We start from the raw sequence: 22,353 nt of genomic DNA, 5'->3' as shown, positions 1-22,353 counted from the left end.
TCAATTCTGAACATTTACTGCAGATTCAAATTGATTTAGATAATCAGATTTGTGTTCAGTTTTGTCTCCACTTCATCAACCCCGGACACGCAGGGCGCTGTTGCTCAGCAAAAAGACACAGTGCAGCACTAATGATCTCTTTAGATTAGATTTGATCCCTTTAAAAGAAACACACACACAATTCTATAAATGAAATCCACCTATCGGACAATTTTTTTACTGAAAATGACTCGAGAAGTGTTTGAACAAAACTCCAGCAGAGCTATGATTTATTTCATCAACAGTGTCTTAAACACAAAACAATCAACAGTTACATTCATACAAACACAGTGGAAAAGAGGTTTTGAAAAGGTTTGTTTATCCGACATGTTGTCGTCATATCAAGCGATTGGAATTAGTGGTATTGTACAGGTGATGGATTTACTCCAGGTGGTGCAGCTCCTCACGTTGCTCACAGTCCCACAAACAAAGGGCTGGAGACAGGATGAGGCTGTGCAGCTCTGTGTGGGTCTGTGTGAGTCTGTGCGGCTCTGTGTGGGTCTGTGTGGGTTTGTGTGTTTTTAATCCACCGACAGGAGAATCAGGTGGAGACTGTGCTTCTCTAAAGAATCAGGTGTTTTTGTTTCCTTGAGCTAAATCTGAAATAAAGTCGATGGTCAACATGGTGCCACTTGAAGCTGCATCTCTTATTCTTCAATCAGAATCAGAATCAAATTCTTTTTATTGCCAAATATATTTACACATACACAGGAAATTGCCTTGGTGTGGTTGGTGCATTTGGACATAAAAAACAACAATCGGACATAAAACAACAATATATACAGAAAGAACAATAAGTTATATTATGAGCACGTGCGGTGCTAAGGTGCAGTGATTGGTTCTGGGATAGTGCCAATAATATATAAGTTATAAATTATGTCCTTCCCTCAACAAGATATTTTGGAGTCCTGGGTTTCTTACCACTGTTTGCTATCTTAGCACAACATTGCCGACCGCGACCAGACGATGAATGGGTTTGATTCCGTTTGCTCGTGGCCTCCCTCTTTCCCTGTCACATCATCAACATGCAACGATACTTCCACTTCACTTCCATTACATCTCTAATCAAATCCACTGAGAAAGAAACTCCACCTCTTCACAAAAATCGATACACAGGTGTATCATGACCAGACAAACAAAAGTACTCAAGGGCATTATGAAAAAGCACTTGTAACAGGAAGCCCGCCATTTTGCATTTGAAGTGGCCATTTTCACATTTTACTTTGATGAACTTGTCCCAGGGCTTTCATCTGATCAACTTCTCAAATTGAAGTGTCATCTCAACAAAATGGAAGATACAAACTAACTCAAAGATTGATTTTTCGTCTGCGGTGTGACCGTGGCGTGGCGTCAAGGTTTGATTACACGCCATCAAAAACGACGTTCTGTATCTCGGACATACATGGACCATGACTCCTTTGATGCTGGGCCGTCAACAAACAACTCCACTCCTGCATTATCAGCATCAAAGGATTCAACAACAAGTAGAAGCCTCAGAATTCTCACCAAGCATGTGCTCGGGCCAATATATTTTTTTTTCTAGGTGGCGCTGTTGAGCCATTTTGCCACGCCCATTTAAAATTACTCCAGAATACGTACATTTTCACCACTTTCTAGTTGATAAATGTGTTTTTATGTGGATCATTTTCCATGAAAATAAAAAACAAACCAAAGATAAAGATCGGGAAAATAATGAAATCTTTTTACTCACGTGGAAAAGTCGACAGTAGAAATAAAAACGAGTGAGAAGTAAAAGGAGAAATAAACAAAGCTTTAGAATAACGAGTTTAACATTTAAATTCAGCAGATTTCTCTTGAAGAAATAAACATGATGAATAAAATCTTTATCTCTAATAACTGCTCTGATCAGCGTCACAGAGACATTCACAGGTAACAGCTTCAAAGGAGATCTATAGTGATAAAGTATGGAAACATCTTCTGAGTGAAAGTGTCTGTGACGGTGTGAATGTGTTTGTTAGTATCAGGATCAGAGAACGACAGTTCACTCCTCTGTTCCAGTCCAGTTTCACTCTGATCCTCTGGAACTTCTGCACAGAGAACAGATAATGCTGATGGTGACCCTGCTCTGTATTTACCTTCATAGAACCCTATTCCCCATGTTCCAGACAGTTTGCTTCCCTTCCTCTGGACAGGCTCTGCTCTTACACCCAGTGTCCAGATTGGCCTGTCTCCAACCAGGGCCCGTCCCAGCTGAGTCCCTGAGTTAAAACCCTGAGATCCCAGGACTGAGATGTGTTTATCAAACCTCTGGATTGTCAGGAAGCTTCTGTCTCTCTCCTCCTCTCAAACTTGGTCAGATCTTCAGACAGGGCCAAGAGACATGGATAGGCAGAGTTTCGGTCCAGAACCACAGGACTGTAGGAGACCAAGTCCTTCATCTTGTTCCAGATGTTGAAGCTCAGGTTGCCCAGATGTTTGGCCTCGTCTATCAGAGCTCCTGAGGCCAGCTGTGTGAATCATCAGCAGGGGCGCTGCTGGACTCGTTCCCACTGCAGCCTTGTAGTTGAGCAGGAACGAGACGTCTCTTCAGCTCTCAGCTCGTCCTCTGTGGTTCTGATTGTGTCTGGAAAGAGCGTTATGTCTCTGCTCAGAGACTCAATCTTCTCCTTCATCCTCCGACTCTTCTGCTCCTCTTCCTCCTCAGTGCAGCCATCCTGGCCTCCCTCTTCCTCCTCAGAAACTGATGAAGCTTTTAGCTGCTCCTTGATCTGCGTCTCTGTGAGTCCGGCCTGGACCTTAATGTGTTTGCTGTTTGTTCAAACTCTACTTTAACACGTTCAAAACACTGTAACTTCCTCTTCAAAGGGCTCCAGAGGTTTCCTGAAGCTGCTTCTTGTGTTGTTGTGCAGCTTCATCGATGGGTCTGAATCTGTAGTCGCTGTGTTTCTCTGAATCTCTGCAAGGCGAGACACACTGGCTGCTGATGGTCCAGACAGAAGAGTCTGAGTTTCTCCTGAGTGCAGACTGCAGAGAGCATGTGAAGAGCTCTGATCTCTCTCTGTAAGAAAGGTCTCACGTGGTTCTTTAACACCAGGTTAGGTGGTTCCCACATTGAAGATCTTCTCTTACAAACTGGACACTCTTTTACTTCTTTGTCTTTCCACCAGCTCTTCACACAGTCTTTACGAAGCTGTGGCTACATGACAGAAGGACAGGATCTCTGAAGACATCATGGCAGACGGGACATGAGATCCTCTTCTAATCTGGAAACCATTGAGTCTCCAGGTGAAACTGAAAACAGACAGTCAGTCAGTCACAGCTCCACAAACTTCACTGAGGTTTACTTCCTCTCTGAGTCGAGGTGTTTGTTAAACTCTCACGGTCAGTGTGTCGGCAGGTTGTAGATTTCACTCTTCTCTCCTGCTTAGCTGGACTCACTCAGGACGTCTGGTCTGGTTTGGTTAGTTTGGTCTGGAAGGTGAATGTGATCGTCTGGTTTTCAGCCTGCGTCTCTTCAGGGAGTAACAGATGTTTCCTGGTTTCTCAGGTGAGTCAGGAGAGGGTGGAGCTTGAGATGCTGGATGATGAAACCTGTGGAAGCCTGAAACAAATGTACAAGCAGCTCTGCTGCCAGGTACAAACTATACACCCCCTTATGGACTGCACTCTAACACTTTAACTCTTAACTGTGCCTGATTCATGCTGCCTGTGCAATATCAACGGTTCATGTGCAATACATTCACTGTACATATTCTCACACTGCATTAGTTTAATTACATTCATATATTTCTATATTTTTTAATTCCTCACACTTCAGTATTACATGTTTCTTATTACCTGCTGATGTCTTTTTGACTCTTGCTGCTGTAATACTGCAAATGTCCCATTGTGGGACTAATAAAGGATCATCTTATCTTATCTCTTATCTTATCTTATCTTAAAATCCACGATGCTCCCAGATCATTTAAAATGTTTGACTTGGAATGGGGAGAATGTTTCCTCTTCCATTCCCACACACTATTCTTGCTTTAGAGTTACATTAACACCACTAAAGGCGTTTCCAAACTAAAAACGCTCTCTGTGCTCACAGGTGTTTGTCTCTGCATCAGTTTGAATCTCCGTCAACACGTCTCACCGCCTGCAGAGATCATGTGACCACTCACATGCACTGGACATGCCGTCCCCCTGGACACAGGTTGTTGGAATAACATCTGTAAACGGTGGTTCTGCAGATTGAAGTTGTTCAAATTTAAGTGTCCATTTTCTTCTTCATGATTCAAGGACCCTGGTGTTTCCTTCACTTCTGTTTGAGTTACAATGCAGAGAGCGTGTTATCCCATCACTGCAGAGAGAGCTGTAGCAGTCGGCTGAGTCTCTAGAGAGAAGAAGCAGCGGAAATGAGGCAGTTGTGTTTTGAAGAAGGAAATTTAAAACTTCGTGATTGTGAAACAGAAATGAATAAAAACAACCCGAGAGCCAGAAGGAACATAGGCTGAGCGGTCGAACTTAAAGTCGGTTCATGGAGCGTTTTCTCCTTACACGTTGTTTGAATCCGATACAAAACCCAGTGAAGCTTGTTTCTTGTGTTTTGAATCGATGCTCTCGATCACGTTCACTTCACTAGTGTATAAGAATACTTCAAAGCAGTATCATGTTGATTCTAATGTACTGTGTGTGTACTTGTGTTATTATTCATGTATTTGTATGTTTTCTACCATCAACCTTGCAGATGAAAACTAGCCTGCATCATTAAATCTGACCCATTATATGATGGACTCCACTACACTTGTTAATTAATGTGCATTTTCCTTTTGAAATGCATGAATACGAACATGCAGCAGTTTGTGTGGGTGAAGCTGCTGAAGTGAAGTTAATCCAGCCGCTGCAGCGAACAGACACCAAAGATGAACTTTGTATTTCACCAATTAAAGACAACACAGAAAAAATAAACAGTAATTCTATGTTCAAAAGGCGTCGTAGAGACAAGGTGAAGAATCAAGCAGCACAGCATGGAACATGGGGAAGTTCAAATTTTTTGGATTATCATCATTGGTGAGGATAAAGGAAACTACGAGGGCGAAATCTTCCATCTCCACATCTCACTGGAGTCATCAAGAGTTAATTCATATATATATATATATATATATATAATGGTTTTTTCAAAGATTACTTACCCTCCATGTTACCTGCAGGTCAGACATATGTTTAACTTTTAACACTAAATATATAGAAAATAATATCAGTGATACTTGTGATTGTCTTAATTAATCACACTATAACACTTGGCCTGTTTGTGTAGATGAAACATGGAGAACGTCACTAATTCAGCATGTACTTTATAATCTGTTGGTGTGTATGCGGCCATGACCTTCACTTTAACTGACCTCAAAATTGTGGCTAGTGGGTAATGTTAGCTAACAAGGCTAATGCTAACGTAGCTAATGCTAGCGCGGCTAATGCTACCTATAGCCCGGATGCTAAATTTGTTCTTTAACCAAACAATGTGAGACAATGAGTAAAGATGTGATTGTCAGAGGTTTGATGAGGCAGATGGACCCAGATGCAGAGTTTAAACTTAAAGTATTTTTAATGAAAGAATAACAAGAATAAACACAGGAATCTCAAAAGAGATTAAACTGAACAAACAAAAGCACAAAGAAAACACAGGGGAAACACACAGGTGAACAGGACTGGAGCTCAGGAGACCGCAGGATACAGAAACACAGGAGGACAGGACATCCACGGCACTTAGACAACGACGATAGACAACAATCCGACAAGGAGAAGCACAGAGGAAGCAAATACACAGGAAGGCAGGGGCAAATGAACTGGGTGAGACACATGAGGACTGGTGCAGACAATCACGGACAGGAAGTAAAGCTAGAGGCAGACACAAGAGCAGACACTACAAAATAAAACAGGAAACAGAACCCGGAGTGTGAAAACATGAAACACAGGGATGTAAACAGAAAACACCTTCAAAAAGAGTGGAACCCAAACCCTTACAAAACCCCCTCAAGGGCTGAATTCTCTGACGGCCCAAGCGGGCAGACGGGAGGGAGGAGGGGATCCGGAGGAGGAATCCTGGACAGAGCACCGGGGGCTTCGGGCGGGCGCGCGGAGGAGGCATCTCAGGGGCAGAAGTACAGAGGCTCGGGAGGCGGCACCGTGGCGATCAGGGACAGAAGTACAGAGGCTCGGGAGGGGAGCGGCACCGTGGCGATCAGGGACAGAGTACAGAGGCTGGAGGGCGGCACCGTGGCGATCAGGGACAGAGTACAAGGAGCTCAAGCGAGGCGGAGCGATCAGGGGCGAAACCTGAGGACTCAGCGTGTGCGCCTCTCTCTACGCTTCAGGCGTTGTCCTCAGCTCCCGGGCGTGGGGGCAGGGGCTTCGTGCCCGCTGCCGGACCCAGCGCAGGACAGAGTGTGGCGTCTGCGGGACCCCAGATGCGGAGAACTGGAGTGGCATCTGCCAGGAACCCCGGCCTTGCCGTAACAGGTGTAATGCGTCTGCTGGGACCCCGATGCCGGAGTCGGTGTAGCGTCTGCGGGACCCCAGATGCGTAACAGGTGTGACGTCTGCCGGGACCCCCGATGCCGGAACCGGTGTGACGTCTGCCGGGCCCCAGATGCCGGAACCGGTGTGACGTCTGCTGGGGCCCCGATGCCGGAACAGGGTAATCCGTGCGGGACCCTCCGCGCAGAACAGGAATAGGAGTAGCGCCTGCCGGGACCCCGACGCCGAAACACGGGTGGCGTCTGCCGGGACCCTCCGGCGCGGAACAGGAACTGGAGTAATCCGTGCCAGGACCCCCGACGCTGGAACTGGAGCGCGCCTGGCCGACCCCGCGCGGAACAGGAACAGGCGCCGCGAGGACCCCGACGCCGGACGATGCCAGCCTGGACCCTCGGGCACGGAACAGGGACTGGAGTAGACGCTGCGAGGACCCCCGACGCCGGAACTGGAGTGACGTCAGCGGGACCCTCCGGCGTGGGACAGGAACTGGAGTAGGCGCTGCGAGGACCCCCGACGCCGGAACAGGAGTGGTGTCAGCCGGGACCCTCCGGCGCGGGACAGGAACTGGAGTAGGCACTGCGAGGACCCCCGACGCCGGAACAGGAGTGGTGTCTGCCGGGACCGTCCGGCGCAGAACAGGAACTGGAGAATCAGATGATTCCTCCAGTTTCCTCAGGTGGTGCAGCTCCTCACGTTGCTCACAGTCCCACAAACAAAGGGCTGGAGACAGGATGCGACAAGAGCTGAAGGTGAATGTGTCATGTTTTCATAAAGATCTGACACCCCGCTGCACAGTGGCGAGCTCCAGGAGAGGAATCAAACTCTTTCTGCTAAATACTTTAACAAGTGCTCACTTGAGTCGACTCCTCTGGGAGTTTCCACAGCTTCGGGCTTTACATGTGTAATAACTGGTTTGTCCGGCTCCCTGTGCGTCACTGGGACGTGAACGGTCCCAAACTCTCCTCAGCTGGAAATGACACGAACCTAATCGAGGCTGGACGGAAAACCTTCAACTGCATTTGTTCCTCAATTATCCCCAAAAGTTTCACTTCCAGATTCGAACAGCAGCAAATTCATTCAGAGGAAAATGAGTCAACGAAACAGTTTGTACAAGAAACAAGTCGAACAAATTATTATTGTTTTAGAAACTGAAAAAGTGTGACTGCATAAAAATGATCAACCTTCTTTCCAAATAGACTCAGCTAAGTTGTATTTCCATCTAGGAATCAAATCGTGATATTCTGATGATTCACATGAGGATCCTCCGCCATCAGACTGAGGAACAGCTTCTATCCTCGAGCACACACAACACACACATCAAGGACTGTGACTAACACACACACACACAACCTGCAAACACTTCATCCTCAGGGACGAAAAAAAAAAAAAACATTCTCGCACCATTTTGCACTTTTTGTAAATATGTCTTATTCTACTCCTGCATAGTTACTGGCTGCTGTTTTTATGGTTTTGTGAATAAATTTCTCCATATTTTTACACTTTAAAATATATATAACATTATGTTTATTTCTGTATCTGTGCTGTTTTGCTTTGTGGTCGTCAAATTGCTTATTAATTAGGGCCTGAGCACCGAACAGCAGGAGACAGTGGGAGGCCCTATTGAAATTGTAAAGATTATTTTATGTGGATCTTCATCAGTTTGCTCGACTTCATGGATCCACACAAAATCTAAATGATAGAAAACATTTTCCATGAAAATAAAAAACAAACCAAAGATAAAGATCAGAAAATAATGAAATCTTTTTACACACGTGGAAAAGTCGACAGGAGAAATAAAAACGAGTGAGAAGTAAAAGGAGAAATAAACAAAGCTTTAGAATAACGAGTTTAACATTTAAATTAAGCAGATTTCTCTTGAAGAAATAAACATGATGAATAAAATCTTTATCTCTAACTGCTCTGATCCAGCGTCACAGAGACATTCACAGGTAACAGCTTCAAGGGATCTCTAGTGTAAAAGTATGGAAACATCTTCTCAGTGAAAGTGTGTGTGACGGTGTGAATGTGTTTGTTAGTATCAGGATCAGAGAACGACAGTTCTCCTCTGTTCCAGTCCAGTTTCACTCTGATCCTCTGGATCTTCTGCACAGAGAGATCAGATGATGCTGATGGTGACAATGCTGAGTATTTACCTTCACGGAACATTATTCCCCATGTTTCAGACAGTTTGTCTCCCTTCCTCTGGACAGACTCTGCTGACACACCCAGTGACCAGCGTGTACTGTCTCCAACCAGGACGTCCCAGCTGTGAGTCCCTGAGTTAAAACCCTCAGATCCCAGGACTGAGGCGTGTTTATCAAACCTCTCTGGATTGTCAGGAAGCTTCTGTCTCTCTCCTCCTCTCAAACTGGTCAGATCTTCAGACAGGACGAGCCATGGATGAGCAGAGTTTGGGTCCAGAACCACAGGACTGTAGGAGACCCTGTCCTTCATCTTGTTCCAGATGTTGAAGCTCAGGTTGCCCAGATGTTTGGCCTCGTCTATCAGAGCTCCTGAGGCCAGCTGTGGATCATCCAGCAGGGGGCGCTGCTGGACTCGTTCCACTGCAGCCTTGTAGTTGAGCAGGAACGAGACGTCTTCAGCTCTCAGCTCGTCCTCTGTGGTTCTGATTGTGTCTGAAAGAGCCGTTATGTCTCTGCTCAGAGCCTCAATCTTCTTCTTCATCCTCCGACTCTTCTGCTCCTCTTCCTCCCTCAGTGCAGCCATCCTGGCCTCCTCTTCCTCCTCCAGAAACTGATGAAGCTTTTTAAACTGCTCCTTGATCTGCGTCTCTGTGAGTCCGGCCTGGACCTTAATGTGTTCTGCTGTTTGTTCACACTTTACTTTAACACGTTCAAAACACTGTAACTTCTTCTTCAAGGGCTCCAGAGTTTCCTGAAGCTGCTTCTTGTGTTGTTGTGCAGCTTCATCGATGGGTCTGAATCTGTGGTCGCTGTGTTTTTCTGAATCTCTGCAGATGACACACACTGGCTGCTGATGGTCCAGACAGAAGAGTCTGAGTTTCTCTGAGTGCAGACTGCAGAGAGCATGTGAAGAGCTCTGATCTCTCTCCTGTAAGAAGGTCTCACACAGGTTCTTTAACGCCAGGTTACAAGGTGGTTTACGCTTTAAAGATCTTCTCTTACAAACGGACACTCTTTTACTTCTTTGTCTTTCCACCAGCTCTTCAAACAGTCTTTACAGAAGCTGTGGCTACATAACAGAATGACAGGATCTCTGAAGACATCTTGGCAGACGGGACAGCAGAGATCCTCTTCTGATCTGGAAGCCATTGAGTCTCCAGGTGAAGCTGAAAACAGACAGTCAGTCAGTCACAGCTCCACGAACTTCACTGAGGTTTACTTCCTGTCTGAGTCGAGGTGTTTGTTAAACTCACGGTCAGTGTGTGGAGCGTCGGCAGGTTGTAGTTTGACTCTTCTCTCCTGTAGCTGGACTCACTCAGGACGTCTGGTCTGGTTTGGTTTAGTTTGGTTTGGAAGGTGAATGTGATCGTCTGGTTTTCAGCCTGCGTCTCTTCAGGGAGGAACAGATGTTTCCTGGTTTCTCAGGTGAGTCAGGAGAGGGTGGAGCTTGAGATGCTGGATGATGAAACCTGTACAACCTGAAACAAATGTACAAGCAGCTCTGCTGCCAGTACAAACTATGCACCCCCTTATGGACTGCACTCTAACACTTTAACTCTTCACTGTGCCTGATTCATCTGCCTGTGCAATATCAACGGTTCATGTGCAATACATTCACTGTACATATTCTCACACTGCACATATCTTTACTGTCTTTACACTGTATACATTAGTTTAATTACATTCATATATTTCTATAGTTTTTAATTCCTCACACTTCAGTATTACATGTTTCTTATTACCTGCTGATGTCTTTTTGACTCTTGCTGCTGTAATACTGCAAATGTCCCATTGTGGGACTAATAAAGGATCATCTTATCTTATCTTATCTCATCTTATCTTATCTTATCTTATCTTATCTTAAATCCACGATGCTCCAGATCATTTAAAATGTTTGACTTGGAATGGGGAGAATGTTTCCTCTTCCATTCCCACACTCTGTTCTTGCTTTAGAGTTACATTAACACCACGAAGGCGTTTCCAAACTAAAACGCTCTCTGTGCTCACAGGTGTTTTGTCTCTGCATCAGTTTGAATCTCCGTCCAACACGTCTCACACGCCTGCAGAGATCATGTGACCACTCACATGCACTGGACATGCACGTCCCCCTGGACACAGGTTGTTGGAATAACATCTGTCAACAGTTGGTTCTGCAGATTGGAAGTTTATTCAAATTCAAGTGTCCATTTTCTTCTTCATGATTCAAGGACCCTGGTGTTTCCTTCACTTCTGTTTGAGTTACAATGCAGAAGATGTGTTATCCCATCACCGCAGAGAGGGGGCGCTGCAGCAGTCAGCTGGAGTCTCGGAGGAGAAGAAGCAGCGGAAATGAGGCAGTTGTGTTTTGAAAGAGGGAAATTTAAAACTCGACGGTGTGAAACAGAAATGAATAAAAGCAACGAGAGCCAGAGGAACATGAGCTGAACGGAGCCGAACTTAAAGTCGGTTCATGGACGTTTTCTCACTTACACGTTGTTTGAATCCGATAAAACCAGTGAAGCTAGTTCCTTGTGTTTTGAATCGATGCTCTCGGTCACGTTCACTTCACTAGTGTATAAGAATATGACAGTATCATGTTGATTCTAATGTACTGTGTGTGTAATTGTGTTGTTATTCATGTATTTGTATGTTTTTCTACCATCAACCTGCAGATGAAAACTAGCCTGCATCAATAAATCTGACCCATTATATGATGGACTCCACTACACTTGTTATTTAATGTGCATTTTCCTTTTGAAATGCATGAATACTAACATGCAGCAGTTTGTGTGGGTGAAGCTGCTGAAGTGAAGTTAATCCAACCGCTGCAGCGAACAGACACCAAAGATGAACTTTGTATTTCACCAATTAAAGATAACACAGAAAAAATAAACAGTAATTCTATGTTCAAAAGACGTCGTAGAGACAAAGGTGAGAGAATCAGCAACACAGCATGGAACATGGGGAAGTTCAAATTTTTTTTTGGATTATCATCATTGGTGAGGATAAGGAAACTACGAGAATGAAATCTTCCATCTCCTCATCTCACTGGAGTCATCAAGAGTTAATTCATATATATAAATATATAATTGGTTTTCAAAAGATTACTTACCCTCCCATGTTACCTGCAGGTCAGACATACGTTTAACTTTTAACACTAAATATATAGAAAATAATATCAGTGATACTTGTGATTGTGTTTAATTAATCACACTATAACACTTGGCCTGTTTGTAGATGAAACATGGAGAACGTCACTAATTCAGCATGTACTTTATAATCTGTTGAATTGTGTGTCGGCCATGACCTTCACTTTAACGGCCTCAAGAATGGTGGCTAGTGGGTAATGTTAGCTAACAAGGCTAATGCTAACGTAGTGTAGCTGGATGCGCGCTCCCTCCCTGCCGCTGCGGGCGCTCTACCTGTTCTAATGGCGCACCAGTCATTAGGCGACGTCAGGCGTCCTGTATTTAAGGAGGCGGCCGTGTTTGGCTCGCACTCCTTCCGTTCTGCTCCTCTCCGGTGGGTCGTGGATAGCGTGGAAGAGCTACCTCTGTAGCCGCGGCGTGGTTGTGCAACAGCCAGCGCCTCTCTAATTTCCCCCTCGCACGCAGCGTGACTGACTGCTGGCGGGATCGCTCCCCGGGGACCTTCGGGTGCAGTTGCGGGTCTGCTTTGTAAGTAACGTTGTCTGCCGTTTCTTGCTTCTCTTACCCAAGCTGACTGTTTATGTCATGCCACAGCTGGACTCATCTACGGCTGGGGGAGACTCCCACCCTCCGGGTTGCTGTGACGGTGCCTTGGCTTGCAGGGTGGTGCGTATGGCCCCATTATTCACCCAATTCAGTTGTTGTCATATTAATTATTAAATTTGTTTATTTCGCCCTCCTAGAGGCCCTGCTCCTTCGTCGGCCGTCATTGGCCACCACGTCTCAGACGGACCTGCTGTTTTGGCTTTACCGGAAATTGCACTATCCTAACTCACACTTTTAATGAACTGTGGCAGCTGATAGGAGCACGGCTCCACAGTTGGAGACTGCCCGGGCTCAGGACCAATTCTGTGTGTTCTTGGAGTATTGTCTCGTGCACTGTGGCTCTCCACGCTACACCTTCACGGCGCGTGGAGTGATCACCACAAAGGGACGCCTAGTTTTTTAGCAACCTTTTAAATACTGTTTATATTGGTTGGTATTTCGTTGTTTGTTGTTCTGTTTTGTTTTGTTGTTTCCACGCGGACATGTTTTAATTATTCTTTTATTGTTGGTCAGGTGCTGTGGGCCTGAGGCGGCGACCCAATTCCTGGTGGCGGGGTTTTCTTCACAACCCGTTTTGTTGGTTTGCTGTGTCACGGGTGGCGAGTTTATTAATCCTTCCCCTTTTTCTTTGGTTGTCGTCACGCTGTAAGTCCCAGCCCTGTCCCTGTGTTGCTCATGTCAAGCGTTGTATTGCCTGTTGATTGGTGTTCTGTTTGTTTTCAGTTTGTTTGTTGATTTATGCATTTATTTGGTTATATTAAAGTTCTTTGTTTATTAGTTAAACACGCCTCTTGCCCCGTGATTTAAACGAACCTGTGCTGCTGCACTTACAATAGTTGAGTTATTTCCTGGAGGTGAAATTCCCCAGGTGGCGTTGTGGCAACCTATCACTATCCCCCCCCACCTCGCCACAGTAGCTAATGCTAGCGCGGCTAATGCTACCTAGCAAGCGGATGCTAAGTTTGTTCTTTAACCAAACAATGTGAGACAATGAGGTAAAAGTGTGATTGTCAGGATTTGATGAGGCAGATGGACCCAGATGCAGAGTTTAAACTTAAAGTATTTTTAATGAAAGAATAACAAGAATAAACACAGGAATCTCAAAAAGTTAAACTGAACAAACAAAAGCACAAAGAAAACACAGGAGGCTTACACAGGTGAACAGGACTGGAGCTCAGGAGACACGGGATACAGAAACACAGGAGGACAGGACATCACGGCACTTAGACAACGACGATAGACAACAATCCGACAAGGAGAAGCACAGAGGCTTAAATACACAGGGAAGGCAGGGGCAAATAGACACAGGTGAGACACATGAGGACTGGTGCAGACAATCACGGACAGGAAGTAAAGCTAGAGACGAGACACAAGAACCCAGACACTACAAAATAAAACAGGAAACAGAACCCGGAGTGTGAAAACATGAAACACAGGGATGTAAACAGAAAACACCTTCAAAAAGAGGTGGAACCCAAACCCTTACAGAACCCCCCCCTCAAGGGCCGAATTCTAGACGGCCCAAACGCGAACTTAGACGGGAGGGAGGAGGGGGGATCCGGAGGAGGGAATCCTGGACAGAGCACCGGGGCTCGGGCGGGCGGCGCGGAGGCCGCTCAGGGACAGAGTACAGAGGCTCGGGAGGACGGCACCGTGGCCGATCAGGGACAGAGTACAGAGGCTCGGGAGGACGGCACCGTGGCCGATCAGGGACAGAGTACAAGGGCTCACAGGCGGACGGCCGGAGGCGTCAGGCAGGCAAAACCTGGGGACTCAGCCGGTGATAGCAGCCTCTGCAGCTGAAAGGCGTTGTCCTCAGCTCCGGACGTGGGCAGGAACTGGAGTAGCCCTGCCGGGACCCCGGCGCCAGGACAGGTGTGACGTCTGCCGGGACCCCAGACGCCGGAACTGGAGTGGCATCTGCCGGGAACCCCGACACCGTAAGGGTGTGGCGTCTGCCGGACCCCAGGTGCCGGAACTGGAGTGGCATCTGCAGGGACCCCCACCGCCGGAACCGTGTGACGTCTGCTGGGTCCCCGATGCCGAATCGGTGTGGCGTCTGCGGGACCCCAGATGCCGGAACTGGAGTGGCATCTGCCGGGACCCCGCCGCCAGAACCGGTGTGGCGTCTGCTGGGGCCCCGATGCCGGAACAGGTGTAATCCGTGCCGGGACCCTCCGGCGCAGAACAGGAATGGGAGTAGCGCCTGCCGAGACCCCGGCGCCGAGGCAGGTGGCGTCTGCGGGACCCTCGGCGCGGAACAGGAACTGGGGTAATCCGTGCCGGACCCCGACGCCGGAACTGGAGCGGCGTCCACCGGGACCCCCGGCGCGGAACAGGAACTGCAGCAGGCGCCGCGAGGACCCCGATGCCGGAGCGACGCGCCAGCCTGGACCTCCGGCGCGGAACAGGGACTGGAGTAGACGCTGCAAGGATCCCGATGCCGGAACAGGGGTGACGTCCGGGACCCTCCGGCATGGAACAGGGACTGGAGGCGCTGCGAGGACCCCGACCGGAACAGAAGTGGCGTCAGCCGGACCTCCGGTGCGGGACAGGAACTGGAGTAGGCGCTGCGAGGACCCCGACGCCGGAACAGGAGTGGCGTCTGCCGGGACCCTCCGGTGCGGGACAGGAGCTCCGGACGTGGGGCAGGAACTGGAGTAGCCGCTGCCGGGACCCCGGCGCCAGGACAGGTGTGGCGTCTGCCGGGACCCCAGATGCCGGAACTGGAGTGGCATCTGCCAGGAACCCCGACGCCGTAACAGGTGTGACGTCTGCTGGGACCCCCGATGCCGGAATCGGTGTGACGTCTGCCGGGACCCCAGATGCCGGAACTGGAGGCATCTGCCGGGACCCCCGCCGCCGGAACCGGTGTGACGTCTGCTGGGGCCCCCGATGCCGGAACAGGTGTAATCCGTGCCGGGACCCTCCGGTGCAGAACAGGAATGGGAGTAGCGCCTGCCGAGACCCCGGCCGCCGGAACACGGGTGGCGTCTGCCGGACCCTCCGCGCGGAACAGGAACTGGAGTAATCCGTGCCGGGACCCCAGCCTGGAACTGGAGCGGCGTCTGCCGGGACCCCGGCGCGGAACAGGAACAGGCGCCGCGAGACCCCGACGCCGCGAGCGATGCCAGCCTGGACCTCCGGCGCGGAACAGGGACTGGAGTAGACGCTGCGAGGACCTCGGCGCCGGAACTGGAGTGGCGTCTGTCGGGACCGTCCGGCAGGAGCAGAAACTGGAGGAATCAGATGATTCCTCCAGTTTCCTCAGGTGGTGCAGCTCCTCACGTTGCTCACAGTCCCACAAACAAAGGGCTGGAGACAGGATGCGACAAGAGCTGAACGTGAATGTGTCATGTTTTCTACAAAGATCTGACACCCCGCTGCACAGTGGCCGAGCTCCAGGAGAGGAATCAAACTCTTTCTGCTAAATACTTTAACAAGTGCTCACTTGAGTCGACTCCTCTGGGAGTTTCCACAGCTTCGGCTTTACATGTGTAATAACTGGTTTTGTCCGGCTCCTGTCGTCACTGGGACGTGAACGGTCCCAAACTCTCCTCAGCTGGGAAATGACACGAACCTAATCGAGGCTGGACGGAAAACCTTCAACTGCATCTGTTCCTCAATTATCCCCAAAAGTTTCACTTCCAGATTCGAACAGCAGCAAATTCATTCAGAGGAAAATGAGTCAACGAAACAGTTTGTACAAGAAACAAGTCGAACAAATTATTATTTTTTAGAAACTGAAAAAGTGTGACTGCATAAAAATGATCAACCTTCTTTCCAAATAGACTCAGCAAAGTTGTATTTCCATCTAGGAATCAAATCGTGATATTCTGATGATTCACATGAGGATCCTCCGCCATCAGACTGAGGAACAGCTTCTATCCTCGAGCACACACAACACACACATCAAGGACTGTGACTAACCCCACACACACAACCTGCAAACACTTCATCCTCAGGGAAAAACATTCTCGCACCATTTTGCACTTTTTGTAAATATGTCTTATTCTACTCCTGCATAGTTACTGGCTGCTGTTTTATGGTTTTGTGAATAAATTTCTCCATATTTTTACACTTTAAAATATATATAACATTATGTTTATTTCTGTATCTGTGCTGTTTTGCTTTGTGGTCGTCAAATTGCTTATTAATTAGGGCCTGAGCACCGAACAGCAGGAGACAGTGGGAGGCCCTATTGAAATTGTAAAGATTATTTTATGTGGATCTTCATCAGTTTGCTCGACTTCATGGATCCACACAAAATCTAAATGATAGAAAACATTTTCCATGAAAATAAAAACAAACCAAAGATAAAGATCAGAAAATAATGAAATCTTTTTCACACGTAGAAAATTGACAGGAGAAATAAAACGAGTGAGAAGTAAAAGGAGAAATAAACAAAGCTTTAGAATAACGAGTTTAACATTTAAATTCAGCAGATTTCTCTTGAAGAAATAAACATGATGAATAAAATCTTTCTCTCTAACTGCTCTGATCCAGCGTCACAGAGACATTCACAGGTAACAGCTTCATGTGATCTTTAGTGCTAAAGAATGGAAACATCTTCTGAGTGAAAGTGTGTGTGAAGGTGTGAATGTGTTTGTTAGTATCAGGATCAGAGAACGACGATTCTCCTCTGTTCCAGTCCAGTTTCACTCTGATCCTCTGGAACTTCTGCACAGAGAGAACAGATAATGCTGATGAAGACCATGCTGAATATTCACCTTCATAGAACAATATTCCCATAATCCAGACTGTTCGTCTCCTTCCTCTGGACAGACTCTGCTCTTACACCCAGTGTCCAGATTGTACTGTCTCCAACCAGGGCGTCCCAGCTGTGAAACCCTGAGTTAAAACCCTCAGATCCCAGGACTGAGCTGTATTCATCAAACCTCTCTGGATTGTCAGGAAGCTTCTGTTTCTCTCCTCGTCTCAAACTGGTCAGATCTTCAGACAGGGGCAGTACTGGATTAGCAGAGTTTGGGTCAAGAACCACAGGACTGTAGGAGACCACGTCCTTCATCTTGTTCCAGATGTTGAAGCTCAGGTTGCCCAGATGTTTGGCCTCGTCTATCAGAGCTCCTGAGGCCAGCTGTGGATCATCCAGCAGGGGCGCTGCTGGACTCGTTCCACTGAAGCCTTGTAGTTGAGCAGGAGCGAGGCGTCTTCAGCTCTCAGCTCGTCCTCTGTGGTTCTGATTGTGTCTGAAAGAGCCGTTATGTCTCTGCTCAGAGACTCAATCTTCTCCTTCATCCTCCGACTCTTCTGCTCCTCTTCCTCCTCAGTGCAGCCATCCTGGCCTCCTCTTCCTCCTCCAGAAACTGATGAAGCTTTTTAAACTGCACCTTGATCTGCGTCTCTGTGAGTCCGGCCTGGACCTTAATGTGTTCTGCTGTTTGTTCAAACTCTACTTTAACACGTTCAAAACACTGTAACTTCTTCTTCAAGGGCTCCAGAGTTTCCTGAAGCTGCTTCTTGTGTTGTGGTGCAGCTTCATCGATGGGGCTGAATCTGTGGTCGCTGTGTTTCTCTGAATCTCTGCAGACGAGACACACTGGCTGCTGATGGTCCAGACAGAAGAGTCTGAGTTTCTCTGAGTGCAGACTGCAGAGAGCATGTGAAGAGCTCTGATCTCTCTCCTGTAAGAAGGTCTCACACAGGTTCTTCAACACCAGGTTACAAGGTAGTTCAAGCATTGAAGATCTTCTCTTACAAACTGGACACTCTTTTACTTCTTTGTCTTTCCACCAGCTCTTCAAACAGTCTTTACAGAAGCTGTGGCTACATAACAGAATGACAGGATCTCTGAAGACATCATGGCAGACGGGACAGCAGAGATCATCTTCTGATCTGGAAGCCATTGAGTCTCCAGGTGAAGCTGAAAACAGACAGTCAGTCAGTCACAGCTCCCGACCTTCAGTTTACTTCCTGTCTGAGTGAAGGTGTTTGTTAAACTCACGGTCGTGTGTGTGGAGCGTCGGCAGGTTGTAGTTTGACTCTTCTCTCCTGTAGCTGGACTCACTCAGGACGTTTGGTCTGGTTTGGTTCAGTTTGGTTTGGAAGGTGAATGTGATCGTCTGGTTTTCAGCCTGCGTCTCTTCAGGGAGGAACAGATGTTTCCTGGTTTCTCAGGTGAGTCAGGAGAGGGTGGAGCTTGAGATGCTGGATGATAAAACCTGTAAAACCTGAAACAAATGTACAAGCAGCTCTGCTGCCAGTAACAACTATGCACCCCCTTATGGACTGCACTCTAACACTTTAACTCTTAACTGTGCCTGATGTTTGACTTGGAATGGGGAGAATGTTTCCTCTTTCATTCCCACACTCTGTTCTTGCTTTAGAGTTACATTAACACCACTAAAGCGTTTCCAAACTAAAACGCTCTCTGTGCTCACAGGTGTTTTGTCTCTGCATCAGTTTGAATCTCCGTCCAACACGTCTCACACGCCTGCAGAGATCATGTGACCACTCACATGCACTGGACATGCACGTCCCCCTGGACACAGGTTGTTGGAATAACATCTGTCAACAGTTGGTTCTGCAGATTGGAAGTTTATTCAAATTCAAGTGTCCATTTTCTTCTTCATGATTCAAGGACCCTGGTGTTTCCTTCACTTCTGTTTGAGTTACAATGCAGAAGATGTGTTATCCCATCACTGCAGAGAGGGGGCGCTGCAGCAGTCAACTGGAGTCTCGGAGAAGAAGAAGCAGCGGAAATGAGGCAGTTGTGTTTTGAAAGAGGGAAATTTTAAAACTCGACGGTGTGAAACAGAAATGAATAAAAGCAACGAGCCAGAGGAACATGAGCTGAACGGAACTGGACTTAAAGTCGGTTCATGGACGTTTCTCACTAACACGTTGTTTGAATCCGATAAAACCAGTGAAGCTAGTTCCTTGTGTTTTGAATCGATGCTCTCGGTCACGTTCACTTCACTAGTGTATAAGAATATGACAGTATCATGTTGATTCTAATGTACTGTGTGTGTACTTGTGTTGTTATTCACGTATTTGTATGTTTTTCTACCATCAACCTGCAGATGAAAACTAGCCTGCATCAATAAATCTGACCCATTATATGATGTACTCCACTACACTTGTTAATTAATGTGCATTTTCCTTTTGAAATGCATGAATCCGACTGTGCAGCAGTGTTGTGTGGGTGAAGCTGCTGAAGTGAAGTTAATCCAACCGCTGTAGCGAACAGACACCAAAGATGAACTTTGTATTTCATCAATTAAAGATAACACAGAAAAAATAAACAGTAATTCTATGTTCAAAAGACTCGTAGAGACAAAGGTGAGAGAATCAGTAACACACAGCATGGAACATGGGAAGTTCAAATTTCTATTTTTTTATTATCATCATTGGTGAGGATAAGGAAACTACGAGAATGAAATCTTCCATCTCCTCATCTCACTGGAGTCATCAAGAGTTAATTCATATATATAAATATATAATTGTTTTTCAAAAGATTACTTACCCTCCCATGTTACCTGCAGGTCAGACATACGTTTAACTTTTAACACTAAATATATAGAAAATAATATCAGTGATACTTGTGATTGTGTTTAATTAATCACACTATAACACTTGGCCTGTTTGTAGATGAAACATGGAGAACGTCACTAATTCAGCATGTACTTTATAATCTGTTGAATTGTGTGTCGGCCATGACCTTCACTTTAACGGCCTCAAGAATGGTGGCTAGTGGGTAATGTTAGCTAACAAGGCTAATGCTAACGTAGCTAATGCTAGCGCGGCTAATGCTACCTAGCAAGCGGATGCTAAGTTTGTTCTTTAACCAAACAATGTGAGACAATGAGGTAAAAGTGTGATTGTCAGGATTTGATGAGGCAGATGGACCCAGATGCAGAGTTTAAACTTAGAGTATTTTTAATGAAAGAACAAGAATAAACGCAGGAATCTTAAAAAGTTAAACTGAACAAACAAAAGCACAAAGAAAACACAGGAGGCTTACACAGGTGAACAGGACTGGAGCTCAGGAGACACGGGATACAGAAACACAGGCGGACAGGACATCACGGCACTTAGACAACGACGATAGACAACAATCCGACAAGGAGAAGCACAGAGGCTTAAATACACAGGGAAAGGCAGGGGCAAATAGACACAGGTGAGACACATGAGGACTGGTGCAGACAATCACGGACAGGAAGTAACGCTAGAGACGAGACACAAGAACCCAGACACTCAAAATAAAACAGGAAACAGAACCCGGAGTGTGAAAACATGAAACACAGGGATGTAAACAGAAAACACCTTCAAAAAGAGGTGGAACCCAAACCCTTACAGAACCCCCCCCTCAAGGGCCGAATTCTAGACGGCCCAAACGCGAACTTAGACGGGAGGGAGGAGGGGGGATCCGAGGAGGAATCCTGGACAGAGCACCGGGGCTCGGGCGGGCGGCGCGGAGGCCGCTCGGGACAGAGTACAGAGGCTCGGGAGGAGAGCTCGGGGCGGCACCGTGGCCGATCAGGGACAGAGTACAGGCCAGGGCCCGCGATCAGGGACAGAGTACAAGGGCTCAGGTGGGCCCGGAGGCCGTCAGGGACAGAGTACAGAGGCTCGGGAGGACGGCACCGTGGCCGATCAGGGACGAAGCACTGGGACTCAGGCGGACGGCCCGGAGGCCGATCAGGGACAAACCCGGGGACTCAGACGGTGATAGCCGCCTCTGCAGCTGAAGGGGCGTTGTCCTCAGCTCCGGACGTGGGGCAGGAACTGGAGTAGCCGCTGCCGGGACCCCCGGTGCCAGGACAGGTGTGACGTCTGCCGGGACCCCAGATGCCGGAACTGGAGTGGCATCTGCCGGGAACCCCGACGCCGTAACAGGTGTGATGTCTGCTGGGACCCCGATGCGGGACCGGTGTGGCGTCTGCGGGACCCCAGATGCCGGAACTGGAGTGGCATCTGCCGGGACCCCCGCCGCCGGAACCGGTGTGACGTCTGCTGGGGCCCCGATGCCGGAACAGGTGTAATCCGTGCCGGGACCCTCCGGTGCAGAACAGGAATGGGAGTAGCGCCTGCCGAGACCCCCGATGCCGAAACACGGGTGGCGTCTGCCGGGACCCTCCGGCGCGGAACAGGAACTGGAGTAATCCGTGCCGGGACCCCTGACGCCAGAACGACGCCAGCCGGGACCCTCGGGCGCGGAACAGGGACTGGAGTAGACGCTGCAATGACCCCCGATGCCGGAACAGGAGTGACGTCAGCCGGGACCCTCCGGCGCGGGACAGGAACTGGAGTAGGCACTGCGAGGACCCCCGACGCCGGAATAGGAGTGGCGTCTGCCGGGACCGTCCAGCGCAGAACAGAAACTGGAGGAATCAGTACCGGGACCCCCAACGCCGGAATGGCGTCTGCCGGGACCCTCCGGCGCTGGACAGGAGGAGACTGGGACCCAGCCAGGACTGGAGGCGGGTGCCTGTGAGCCCGCTGCAGAGAAGAGAGGCTCCCGCTGTGGACGCCCCCTCTCCAACCTCCGCCACCCACAGCAGAAACCTTTTGGAGGCTGCGGGGTCCTCCATAAGCCCAACAGCCCCCAGGTCGGGTCAGTGGATGGGGCTGGAGGGTTGAGGAAGTTCTTCAGCCTGTCCTGCACCGCCACAAGGTGCGGGACAAAATGCTCACCCAAGGTCTGTCCTCCAGCCATGCCTGAATAACTGAGATTTCCTCAAGGTCTCAACTTGGTGCAGGTTGCCCGGTGAACAAAGCTTGTAAACCAGGGCATCCAACGAAAAACCTGTTTACAAAAAAGCGGATCTCTCCTGGGTCCATATTCTTGGTCGGATTGTTCTGTCAGGATTTGATGAGGCAGATGGACCCAGATGCAGAGTTTAAACTTAAAGTATTTTTAATGAAAGAATAACAAGAATAAACGCAGGAATCTCAAAAGTTAAACTGAACAAACAAAAGCACAAAGAACATCT

General features: G+C 47.9%; 1 long non-coding RNA gene and 2 pseudogenes across 1 annotated transcript; 1 reads left to right on the top strand and 2 right to left on the bottom strand.

The window, feature by feature from the left end:
- Positions 1-6,352: 6,352 nt before the first annotated feature.
- On the bottom strand, positions 6,353-9,812 carry LOC124851867 (annotated as a pseudogene).
- Positions 9,813-12,296: 2,484 nt separating this feature from the next.
- On the top strand, positions 12,297-12,904 carry LOC118115299. Its single transcript, XR_004697541.2, has 3 exons — positions 12,297-12,319; positions 12,386-12,457; positions 12,535-12,904. It is a non-coding gene; the product is annotated as an uncharacterized LOC118115299 (long non-coding RNA).
- A 3,919-nt stretch (positions 12,905-16,823) lies between these two features.
- On the bottom strand, positions 16,824-18,307 carry LOC118115357 (annotated as a pseudogene).
- Between the last annotated feature and the right edge of the window lie 4,046 nt (positions 18,308-22,353).

The sequence above is a fragment of the Hippoglossus stenolepis genome, chromosome 5 (assembly GCF_022539355.2).
Source record: "Hippoglossus stenolepis isolate QCI-W04-F060 chromosome 5, HSTE1.2, whole genome shotgun sequence".
NCBI classification, from domain to species: Eukaryota; Metazoa; Chordata; class Actinopteri; order Pleuronectiformes; family Pleuronectidae; genus Hippoglossus; species Hippoglossus stenolepis.
The sequence above is the reverse complement of the archived record's forward strand: the minus strand, read 5'-3'. Positions and strand labels throughout refer to the sequence as shown.